The 12447-nt window shown below is 44.6% G+C and overlaps 1 long non-coding RNA gene across 2 annotated transcripts; it reads left to right on the top strand.

Moving 5' to 3' along the window:
• The first annotated feature begins 9302 nt into the window (after positions 1–9302).
• Positions 9303–11345, top strand: LOC127478886 (uncharacterized). Of its 2 annotated transcripts, none has more exons than XR_007907393.1 (3): positions 9303–9447; positions 10057–10188; positions 10855–11345. It is a non-coding gene; the product is annotated as an uncharacterized LOC127478886 (long non-coding RNA). The 2 variants fall into 2 exon arrangements; XR_007907392.1 differs by having other exon boundaries at positions 10852–11345.
• Positions 11346–12447: the final 1102 nt, after the last annotated feature.

The raw sequence follows: 12447 nt of genomic DNA, 5'->3' as shown, positions 1-12447 counted from the left end.
TAATTCTGTATAGTAACATTTTTGACCCCCCTGCTCACCTCTGCTTGCAGCTCTCTGCTCTGGCTTCCCTCTGCTGCTCACATCTGCCTTTTCCTTGCTTTCCCCACTCCAAAGAGTCACAGTATCCTTCAGATTTCTTCATGTGGACCCATCTTCCTTCACATTTGTCATCTGCAGCCTAAGCCATTCACAAAAGCCATACTCTTCTTTTTTCCTGCTTTCTACTCTCTTTTTCAGGTGGCTGTAATAGTGTCAAATAGAGTTGTTCCAAACCTTCGGTGTCTGGAGGAAGACTATCTCTGCTGCAAGGCCTGTTGGGAGGGAAAGAAGGGACAAGACAGGATATTCCTACCAGGCAACTGAAGTAACATTTAGGAATTTCCAAAATTATTCATGATGTCATTTTTAGTTTTTGAAGGCTATAGAAAATAAAGTTGTGGATTTTGTTAACAGGAAAAAGAGGATTTATTATCCTTTTTTGACCCCAGTGGTTAGCCAAAGTTTGGATTGTTTCAGTCAATTCTCTAGTGTCAGGATTGTTTCGAAACCTAGCTGTTTATTTACAAAGAACAACCACTGCTTTCTTTGCTTAACATGAGGAAACACTTTGCTCGCAGCTCCAAGCTCTTTTCCAGCAAGTGGTTTGCACACATTGTTTGTACTACCAGGCAATACCCGGCATAGCTCAGCTCCCTCAGACGACTTGCATCACGTGCCTGTGTTTTGGATGGTGGATCCTATTGTTCCAGATAGTTTATTCCATAAAGGAAGTTAATTGTTCCCTGTTGCCTAGTGAGAATGAATAGGACTGCAATACCTTCTGTTTCCAACAAGCTTTAACATGATTTACGATGGAAGGAACTTTATAAGGAGCCAATGGTCTTCCAGTTGTGTTGATTCCTCAAGAAGGAGCATACTCAGTCTGAAAATTCTTTTCTTCACTACTGTCTTTCACCAGTAAATCACAGTTCAGTCATGAAGCGCCTTCATCCCCCAGACATCCCAGCCCTGTGGAGATCCTGGCAAAGTCAAGCCTTGCAGCAGTAATAACATGAAACTCCAACACTGGATGCAATTTTAGCCAAGCTCAAGACTTTCAGAGATTAACCTCCTGGTTAGGCTTCCCAGCTGAAAAGTTGGAAGTACTACATTGCACTGTTTCTTGTTTTCAGGAATTTGTAGGTGGACTGTCTCTAATGAAAAGGTTAGGGAGACAAGGAGTTAATTTGGAAATCAGAGTTGGCTTCAACGACATTCAGAATTTGCCACATCCTTTTTGCACTACATAAAAAGCTTTCAATAAGTCTGTGCAATTCCAAAAAATGCATGTGGCAACAATTGACTTCAGCCCCTGTCTCCAGACCTTTGCTTCTTCTCTATGTGGGAACATCTTTTGGTCTTTTCCAGTGACTTTTTTCTCATGGGGATGGAGTGATTTTTCTTCCTCCATTCAAACTGGTCCATACTACAGATCTGAACACGTCTGAGCACCTGAGGTAAGTGATGCAGGTCTGAAAAAACCTCCTGTAGCCTGCTCACATTTTTATATGTTGCCCAACACCACTGCTCATAGCCACACTCAAATGCAGCCTTACAGACCAGCCGGGCACTATGACTGTAATTCTCCAATCTCTGCAAGGTGTAACCCAACTCATCACACATCAGGAGGGGCAGAATTGCTCCTGAAGTCCAGGGTTTTTTGTTCTGTGCTCAGGCTTTTCCTGAGCTATCTGCTAGCTCTGCTTCGGAGGAAACAGCAGAGAGGACTTGGTAACAGCACTGAGGACGTGCTGACAGCAGCCTTCTGCTGTGTATTCTCCACTGCAGAGGACAATGCTATTTCTCAAGAGGCAGTACCACTTTTCTTGTTATACCTACTGCTTCTCACACTTCACTTTATGAGAGGACATATTTCCAGCTTCATGTATGCGTAAAAGAGCAAAACCAAAGAAGCCCTCCAGTTGTGTGAGTGATGTTACAGCATGTTACCTTCCATGGCAGCACAGCAGCTTCCTGGCTTTGGTGCATGTCAGCACGAGTGTGAAATGCCCATGGGCAGCATGATGAGCTGTTACAGGCATCTGAGAGCTGTCTCTTGACTGTAAATTTGGTTGTTACTCCTTTTTACGTTTCTCTTTACCTCCAGCATCTCAAAGAGCAATTGTCTGTCCAGGGATAGAGCGTCCCAGGCCCCCTAACACAGAGATGGTCTGAAAGCATGGTGCACAGACCCTTTTCTACATAAGAACCAGTGAGACCTGGGCAGCTTTCTGCATGCATCACACATGTAAGCTCACAATTAACACAGCCTGGGACAGAGTTTGATGTGTCAAACAGGATAGTCTGTGTAGCAGGAGGTGAGCACAGACAATTTTGCTAAATCCCCAAAAGCTCATGAGTTTGTCCCAATGGTTCTTCAGTATATCCTCTGTTGCTATGCCCAGATTTATGGGAACAGGAGAGAATGGGAGCTGTTGCCTATAGAAAATGCACTCTTTCTGCAGAGACTGTTTATGACTGCCATCCTCATTGTCTTGCAGAGCGCTCTTGTGGCAGGAAAAGCCTGGTACCTGCTAGACTGCTTCTGCCTGAGGAGCTCTGCCAGTGTGATCCAGGGCTGTACCCCTGGAATAATTCTTCCCTAGCACAGCCTTGATGTTTTTAACAGCTGAGCACTGAATTTAGGTATTTCTGCACAAGGCACTAGCAGGTAAGGATCGGACCCTGGACAGTGTTTTTTGAGAATACAGCAGCCAGCTCTACATCCAGGGAGGGAAGAAGGCTGTGGTGTTACCTGCTGCTTTTAAACCCCCACCACCAAGAGAAGGCTGTCAATGGACATGGGACACCCTGATCTAAGAACAAATGACTGACATTATCAAAGTGCAAAATGTCTCTGCCTGTGCAAGAAGGCTCTACAACAGGAAGTGGGATAAGGGCTGGTGTTTCAATGACTTCCAATAGCAATCATCAGCAGCTACTGTTTTCCCAGCTTTTCTCTAGTGATCCCAGGCTTTCAAGCATGTACTAACTCATCAAAAATCCTTTTTTGGATAAAATTTGACACAAGAAATAGGAATTTATTAGGAATACCATTACACCTTTTTTTCACCTGAAGAAGTCTGACAGTTTTCCATTCTTGTTGTGTGGATTCCTATTCTCATTTTGGGGATTTCTTCTGGCTATTGCCATTTTCTTATGTTTTGCCATCTCCAAGTTAGTCTCCATATGTCATGCAAAAAAGACATCACTATTGTATGCAGTCTAGTTTCTGTTTTCCTTTCTTTCTGACTTATCTCCTCTTGACTGTGGGCTTCCAGCAGCTGCTGTGGCAGGCTTATTACCCATGACCTACATCTGCATTTCCACAATAAACTGGAATGAAAGCAGTGGATTCAACATGTCTTTCTGGATAAAAGTAGACTTAACTCTCTATTGACTTTTGCTTGTGTGGAACAAGTACAATGACACCGTATTTTTCTATGTCATGTACACTGTATATCATGTCATCGTGGTCAGTCTTCACGAACGAAGATTTGGGAAAGGTCATTACCCTTCCAACCTGCGCAGTGGATTTTTTAGGTGAGACACAGTGTGCGCTGAACTGAGCCCACCCTTTAATCCTGAGGTTCATCTGCTGGGGCCGAGCGAGCTCGGACGGTGGCAGTGAGGTCCTCAGGACGTAGGTTTGTTTAGAGAGACCTTCTCTTAGATGGATGGCCTCACAGGGCTGATGAGCTCCATCTGCCCGGAGGAGTTCCCTGACCGGGAATTGAACCCGGGCCACGGCGGTGAGAGCACCACATCCTAACCACTAGAACACCAGGGGTCCTGTAAATCATGTAAGCAGCTCTAAAATATGCAAAACAGTGGAAAGGAGTTCCTGGTAGCACCAGACAGCTTCAAAGTCCTTTTACTCTTTGTGGTCCAAGAGTCCTTCAGGTACATCTCAGACCTGAGTGGTATTATCTTTTCTCCAAAGTTTCATAAAAATGAAGAGACAGTACTCTAAAAAAGAGAAAACCAAATTTGATTAACTTGAACTGGTATAGGACAATGAGTTACGATGAAACCATTCCTTTTATTGGGTAATTCTCATGGTCCTCACTGCAAATGTGAAAATGCAGCATGGTTTGTTACATGTAAAGTTTGTACTTCAATGTATTTTGTTAAAAACTAATGATCTTGCCTCTCAGATGCAATTAATAGAAATTTCCTGTAGCATATGGGATGTAAGTAGTTGCAGTACCTCAAAAAAATAAAGTAAAAATACTCTATACATTTATTTTCATTTCATTGCTGTCTAGTTTGTCCTTAATCCAATAATAAACCTTTAGTTGTTCAACTCTGAGAAAATCTTTTTGGTATCAAAAAGCTGACAAAATTCACAATCTTTGTGAGTGAGGAAGTAGCTCTGCTTTGGGAGATTCAGACTGCACAGCTCTTTGTACACAATAACTTAGAGCTTGTCCAAACAGCATTTTTTGCAAAATTTGGCTTTGCATTTACAATGCTTTAAGCCATTTGCACCATTATATCCTTAAATAGCCACTCTTAGGCCAAAAAACCATATACATGTTTTATTTCAACCAGACAGATATTTTGCTGCAGTTTGAGCAGCAGCTCAACCTGAAGCAGAGGCCAGGAGACCACAGTGGAGGGTGAGGGTGAAGGACTTCATCAAGCAGTGTAGCCAAATGAAATGCTTGTTAATCTTCACCCTTAATGTGCAGCAAGGGTGAGGGGGTGAGCTCTCATCTGGAAGAGTATTTGGAGAGAAGTAACAAACGTACTATAAATTAACACCCTTGTTGACTTAATGAAAACCTTCCTGCCTTAACAACCTGCTAGACAAGGGTATGATTGATCCCTCTTCCCAGCAGTGCTCCCTACCCCAGAGGGAATCTGTGTGTGCTGTGACGGATGGCTGGAAACGAGTGCAGTGAGAGCAGCTGTTCCAGGCAAAGACCAGACCATGTCCACAGCACTCTCTGCAGCACTGAGATTGCTGGGTGCTGCACCTGTGCATGTGCTGCAGCCACGGGAGATCTACCACCAGCAACGGCATAGCTGAGATTTATTAAAAGGAACTGTGGTTTAAAAGAATCATGAACAGCCTCAGCACACTGTGGTTCAGCAGGACTTTCTCTGCCTCTGAAACTTCTTGTTACCAGGAACCCAACTACAAAGACGTAGCTCCTTTCATGCAATGTTCTGCCAGGCTGGGTCACCAGTGCACTACTGAGAGCACAGGTCTACTCCTGTATCTACAAGTAGGCCCTCCTCTATCTCTCTGTGGGAGACATCAGTCCCTCTTCTTTATTATAAGGAATTCTGTGCAGTGAATTGCTAAAGCATCCAGCATCTCAGCCATCTGAGAGACAACTATAAAGGCAATTGTTCTGTCAGCTCCTTCTCATGCCTGTTCTGTGGATCTGCATGTATAATCCCATCAAGGGCTCTGGGCTAGCAGATTGTTTTGTTATAATCAATGACAAGTTTGCTAAAAGTGAGTATCTTGCTGCCATTTTGTATGTATTTTGAGGAATTCTGAGAGGCTGGGTATGCTGTATAGTGGGATCAAATGAGGAGAAACAAGAAGGCTCTGCTCTGAATCTGCCCTGGTTAATCCTGACAAATACTTGTTTCCAGCAGCTTGGTTTATAGGAGTGAACTGAGGATCAGTCCAAAGCTGGCCTTAACTGTTTTATAGGAGCTATTTTATATACAAGTCTTCTGCTGTTGCAAAGAGTATAGAAAGGGTATTTCCTTCACCTAGGGTTGAGCAAAACGAGAAGGAGCAGGGAGAGGTGGTGGTGCTCACCTTGCTGATGTACCCTACAATAGGTTTCAGGGCCTTGTCTTTGCATGAGATTTTATACCACAAATAGCTATTCTGTACTTGCTCTTTTGTGAGGAAACAAGACCATTCCAAATAGCACAGCCCAGGCAGCTCCTAGTGCCCATGATCTGGGTTGCAGAGGCATGAGTGAACTTGCATGTAGGCAGCTGGCCTTTTGGAAGCTGCTTTAAAGCATTTTGACAACATGCTTTCCTTTCTCCCTTATACCTCTCCTGCCTCTAAACAGCAGATTTCAGCACAAATAACTTCCACGCTCAGACCTGTACATTTAGAGCAAGTGGATTTTCTGCTGTGGTTTTGCAGTTGCTCTAGGTTGATAATTTCTGCTGCTGCCACCATTGTGCCCTGTCCTCCCCCCGGTGCGGTGCAGAGCGGGGGAGCTGGTGGGGAGGCAGCCCGAGGGGCAGCAGCCCTGGTTCCCCATGACCAACTGCACAGGGCAGGGACAGTCCTGGGCTGGGACCCGCACCAAGGAGGGTGTTTCATGGAGATCTGATGGAATAGAAGAGAGGAACCAACAGGCAGGTGCATTGGTGTCCTGCTGTGTTAGAGGTATTTCTAGTAAAAAGGAGTTATATCATTAAATGGAGAATGTATAGCAGAAACATCAGCCATGAACATTGTCTCGGTGTTCCTGGGGTAAACGGCTGTGCCAGCCTGCCAGCAAGGGCTTCTTTGTGTAAGAGGAACTACAAACGAAGGAGCAGGGCACTCAAGGCAAGAGAGATTTTGGTCAATGTGTGAAAAGGAAAGAGTTGACACAGTATTTCCTCTCTTGAGCAAGAGGCAGCTCAGTTCTCTGGGCAGCTTAACTCCATGTGGGTCTTGGAGCCACTATCAAGCATCGAGCAGAGGTGCTGGCACTGGGAGAGCTCAGATGGGAGCAGGGCCAGGCACCCATGACAAGCAACAGCAGCAGCAGCAGCAGTTGCTGCTCCCACCAACATACCCCCTTTATTCCCTGTCTGGTTTTCCTCTCCTCCTTCTCTTCCCCTTTAAGAAAAAGACTTTGTCATTTGCTTCATATTTTTAGGAATAGGGAAAATTTGTTCACTGAGAACTGGTTTAGCTTATTTTTCCTGTGTTTCTACATGGGAGGCCTGTGCAAGGGCAATTTATAATGGCAATGTTAAATCTGAGGTCAGGCATTGTTGCTGGCTGTGATGGCTGGCAGAAGGTTTGCCCTCTAATCCTACTTCTGCTTTTACATCGCTTTCTCCCACACAATTCAGAGTGAAATGTTCCTGTTCTGTTCATAGCTTAGTTTTACAGTCTGGTTAAACAAGACAAATACATGTGCTATGTAACAGTGCTTGTTTGTTCTTCATCAGATGTGACCTTACACATGTGAAAAGTGTTTTCCACCTCTCTAAAACAGACAAACAAACAAAAAAAATGGTAAAAGCAAGTTGGAGCCATACCAACCTAGAGGTAAAAGCTGCCAGAAAGATAAAATGTCATCCAAACACATCATGACTGAGCCACGGGACAAGTCCAGAAGCAGCTCTCCATCAGTGTGGCCTGCCAAGAAATCAGGTGCTTCTGTAGCTGCTGCCATCAAGGTTTGGGTTTTTTTAACTGTGTCACTTGAAATGTGGCTGTGAGCATAATCTGAAGCAAAAGGCAGGGCAGAGGAGGCCAGTGGGCAGCCCTCCGACCAGGTTGGCTCCTGGCAGCTCCACCTCTGCCTACCCACTCCCAGCTGCATTGACACATAGCTGTGTTCAAACAGCTCCCTCTCCTTCTGCTTTTTCACAGAAGCCTCTGCCTTTTGGCTGGTGAACAGGGAGAAGACAAACATTTCTCATGACTTTCTCCACTCCCAGGGATGGACACTCTTCAGACCTTTAATGGTATCTTGATTATCCAAATCCAAATTTCTTTAAAGCCTTTCTTTATTCTAATTATTAATACTTCATGCATCATATGTCCATGCTAGAATCATGTGGATTTGGCATTGCAGATATGCAGGAGGAAGTGCAGTGAAAGGAACCATTTTCTCAGTAACAGTCTCAGCTGAGGGCTGTGTTTATGTCAAGCCGTGCTCTCACGTTTCAGCCCATAGACAGGGTGGTGTATTTTTAATACACAGGGTGGTGTGTTTTCAGTGGATTCCACCTCTGTGGACCTTCCTGATTTCTGGCTGCTGCTCAGCTCACAAAAGTGCCCAGGTCCAGGCCAAGCCTTGCTTCTCTGGTGGGCTTCTCCCATGTTGCTGCCCATCAAGGGTTCCCACGAGATTGGGACATGCAACCACTGCTGCAAGATGGGGAAAAAATTGCAATGCCTCCAGATATGTTTGCTTTTTAAGCTTCTGCCTGCTGTTTTGATGGGTAGCTGGTGTATGCCAGGAGCTTTCAAATCCTCCTGCTCAACAAGGCGTTCCTTCCCCCATCCTCACCAGGCTGTCACTGCCTCATATTTTGCCATCGTGAACTCCTGCATTGGCCCAACCCCCATAAGTATGTTAATTTTTGGGCACCACTTGTGATGTTGCTTGGCCTGGTCCTTGTGTGAACAGCAAGAGAGCAGTGATATTAGGCAGTGTAGTATATTCTCCCCTTATACTTCAAGAAGGAAATTTCCACTGCAGAGTGACACTGTGACAGCTGCTTTTTCAATGGCTCTTTTACAAAGCAACAAAGAGAACAAGAATTTGCTTTTGAAGACATAAAACTGCCCATCTGAGTGGGTGCACAGCAGTGTGGCAGCTCCTGGCATGGCAGCCTCACCCGCAGCAGCACCAGGTGGGTGCCTGGATGGCTGCTCATGCTGTGCTCCCTCCTCACAACAGACTGAGCTCCCAGATCTTACGGCCACAGAAAGTAATGGAAAATTCTGTGTTATGGAGTACGTAACTCATCTGAGACCAAACTCTGCAGAGATTGCTTAGCTTACTTCGTCTTGCAAGTCCTTTTCTGAATAGGAAAAAAAAGAAGGAAGTTATTTCTCTGGAATGCTTTGATGCGTGCTATTTGTAAATCCTTTCAATTGTTTTTTCCTGTCATGAAATCCTGGAAGGCCAGTGTGTGCTTTCTGTGGGGTGTTTGCAATCAGCCATGTCCACCTCTGTGGAATATTCCTGTCTTGTGCATGATTCCTCTCCCTCTTCTGTGTCAGAAATCAGCACAGCTGGCTGAAGCTAAGCCTTTTGAAACGATTATCAGGTTTGTACATCTGTGATTTTGGGGGGTTTTTTTGAGTTTGGGTCCTCCCTCCCTGTAGTTAATACACAGAAGACTTCTCCAATTAGACTGACTGACTTAGTCACTTCTGTTGGATACTCAAGCAGTCATTGCAGCCGCCAGGAAGTGGTTCCCAAGTTTTAAAGGAAAAATGAGCCTGCCCTCTAGCTGCTGAGCGCACCCTCGTCCCCACTTCTTTGGCTTTCCTACAGCAGACAGGACAGAAAATCAGTTTTGCTTCCACCTCTCATGTTTCCTGGCTCTGATAGTCCTTACCCTGCTCAGGGGCTCCAGCTGGGTTCCACGTGGTTCCTCTGCACAGACACAACCACTATGGATTAACTGATAAAGAATGACTGCGTGACTTTAGCAACTAGAGCTGATTCTTCAAGCCTCAAGGTAGCATTTCATGTAATAATTTCACCTGCATTGTGTTCATCATGATGAGTAACCTGTTCTTGAAGGGCAGGACTATCTTTTGCAGCCCTCAGAGTCTGGTACAACCAGCTGCAAGATAAGGACCACACTGGTGAGAGGAGAAATTATGTCCGGGATATCAGCACAGTTCAATGGGTTTTAGCTGTGGTAAAGCCTGGAAGTGGCCATTCACAAAACAAAGTAATTTCTCCAGTGATCTGAAAGGAAAAAAATGGTACATAATTTCAGAAATGTTGAAAGACTTGCTTTGAGTTTTTTGGGGTGGGGGATTGTTTGTTTTTTCTCTAAAAAACGCAGAGTTTGTTGCAAAGAAGAGAAACATCTAGCCCTTTCAAGATGGACTATTGTGTTTTCAAGCATATGAAATGAAATAAAAGAAATGAATGTTTGGGGAAAGTGGCTTTTTTTTATTGCTGTGTCTACCTAATGACAGTCCTGGAGATAACATGGATCAGGTCCAGATCCTTTCTTTGACTGGAGGGAGTGACCTGGACAACCACTGCCCAGATATAATGATGACAAAATTCTTCCTTTCATAAATGTAAATATGTGCTCTGTGTCCTTTGACAGGCATCCTGGCTGGAGCTGGACTCATCCCAAGAGACCATGGTACTGGCAGTCCTTCAGGGGTTTCCACTAACCTCTTCTTTAGACATCATCTCACTTTGCTGGTAGCACTTTGGGGCTTACCAAGGCACACAGGTATTTATTAATACAGGAGTTAGGCGACCTTGCTGAGAAGGGACCAAAACTAATCAAATTAACTCTTTTGAAGACAGAACATTGTTCTTAACCAAAACTTCCTGTTTCTTGGAGAAATGTCCTGACTGAAAGCTTAACACCTTCTGGTGTTTTTAAGGTATAACACCTTTTGTCTGAATAAAAGTGGCTGTAGGACAAAACAAAAAGTAGTTGAACTGAACAATAAAATCTTCCCTGACCCATGTAAGAATTAAGGAGGAGGGAAAGGGAAAGACCACTTTAAACCTTTACGGTTTATTTTTTTCTTGGAAAAGCTGGATTTTAACTAACATAAATTTTGTGGTAAGTGCCCACCATCACTGAATACTTAAAAGTAAAATGTACAACCACCTCTCCAGCAGATACTTGGTTAAGGTGGTGGGGCAGAGGGATAAGGCAGGCAGTCAAAGGGGAGCAGGCTCCGTGAAGGCTTTGAACATGATGGAAAACAAGAGAGAGCTGTAAAGACAGGCCAAGGTGGTGGAAATTTCTTGGGGGAATCTGAGGGTGCAATGAGGAGTGAGAACTTGCTGGGGCTGATGAGAGGGCTGGGCTGTTACGGGGCAGGTTTGCAGTGGTGCCAGGGGTGTGTTACGTGTGCTGTGCCTCAACTCACTTCTTCAGCAGCGAGCTGGAGACATACAGAACACCTGGCAGAAGCAGCGTCTGTAAATCATGTTCAAAAAAGAATTTTCCACTTGAGAAGCCGCTAGGTGGCATGTGAGGTGTAGCAGAAACGAAGCGCAGCAGCAGGAGGGAGAACAGGCTCCTCGGTGGTCAGGCACGGCTGGAGGGGCCAGCGCCGGCTCGGGCATCGCGGCACAGGAGCCAGCTTCGTGCGGCAACTCCGTGTTCCAGCGTGTCACAAATGTGGGGATGTCGTGGGGGTTTTGTTTGTTTTGTTTGTTTGGGGTTTTTTGCTAGTTGTTGTTGTTTTCCTTTAAAAAAGGAAAAGAAAAATTCAGGGTTTGTTGGGAAACAGTATGTTAACGGGGAGGAACCAGCTCACAGTTCTCCACAGAGGCCTCCAGAGGTGTGAATGTAGCCAACCACACCTTGGCAGACCATATCTGAGCCTTTATAGCTGTCACCATTTACCTCCTGCTGTGTTTTCAAATTTGAACAGAGTATTACTTTACATGGACATTCACTGACTAGGCCTTTATCTCTGGCCAAATATATTTTATAAAGGTCACTGAACAACCACTATTAGTCTCTACCTACTCTTGCAGGGAACACTGTTACAGCTGTTGTCCAGCTCTGTCACCTTTCTCTTGTAGCGAAACATTTAGTAATTTTTTTTGCAAGGTGTTTTTTTTGGTATGTGTTTTGTTTTAATGTCCAAGTTGAACAAATTCCATTAAAGATCCCATGCAAACCCAAATGACTAATCAAAGTCGCTTATTTTTAACAATGGGTCACAAACACATCTTTGTTTCAGTAGGTAAAAGCATCTTCTACAATGATCTTTTGATTCATGCCTCCAGCAGTATTTGCAAGTAATGCCACAGAGGTCTCTTAAATTCTCTCAGAGTAGTGTTGGCATACGCCAGCTTGGAATCAACCCTCTGAATTCTGGTCCTCTGGATTGCTTGGTCATGGCACAGAATGATATTTTCTCCCAGATATCCAGCTTGCAGGAATATTTTCATTTGAAATGGAAAACTTAGGTAATCAACTGATGGAACAATGTGTTGAAATATATGAAAAATAAAGGATACTTCTACAAAAATGTGGAATCATAAGTAGCCTTGGCTATCTGTCCATAGGAGGATACAGGTTCTACCTAGTAATGAGTCCTGGTCTCTAGGAAGAGAGATGCAGAGAAGTGTTTTGAAAGGCAAAGTTGGGGATTGGGCACTGTACTTCTGCACTGTGCATCCTTTGTACAACCACCACCAACCACTCATGAAAGCTGTAGGCTGGGTTATGGCATGGACCCCTTGCACAGCAAGGAATAAATGACGCTCTTCGTGCGGTGGTGAGACAAAGCGAGTTTATTCAAAATTCCCACTCTTAAATCCCTGTGTACCATGTGACTTCTTCAGCCAATAGAGTTATATGTGACTGCGCATGTCCCCTCGGGCCCATCGCCCTGGCACATCCCCTGTGCATCCAGACACGCCTCCTACATATCCCCTCTCTCTAATATCTTAAAGAAGTCACAAAAGACAGTAAAAAAACAGTGCAAACAACCAGAACATTGTAAACTACCAAGCT

This window comes from Manacus candei, unplaced genomic scaffold (genome assembly GCF_025592945.1).
Source record: "Manacus candei isolate 608988 ecotype Guabito, Panama unplaced genomic scaffold, ASM2559294v1 h1tg000063l, whole genome shotgun sequence".
Lineage (NCBI taxonomy): Eukaryota > Metazoa > Chordata > Aves > Passeriformes > Pipridae > Manacus > Manacus candei.
Note: the sequence above shows the minus strand (reverse complement) of the source record. Positions and strands in the feature narration are given on the sequence as shown.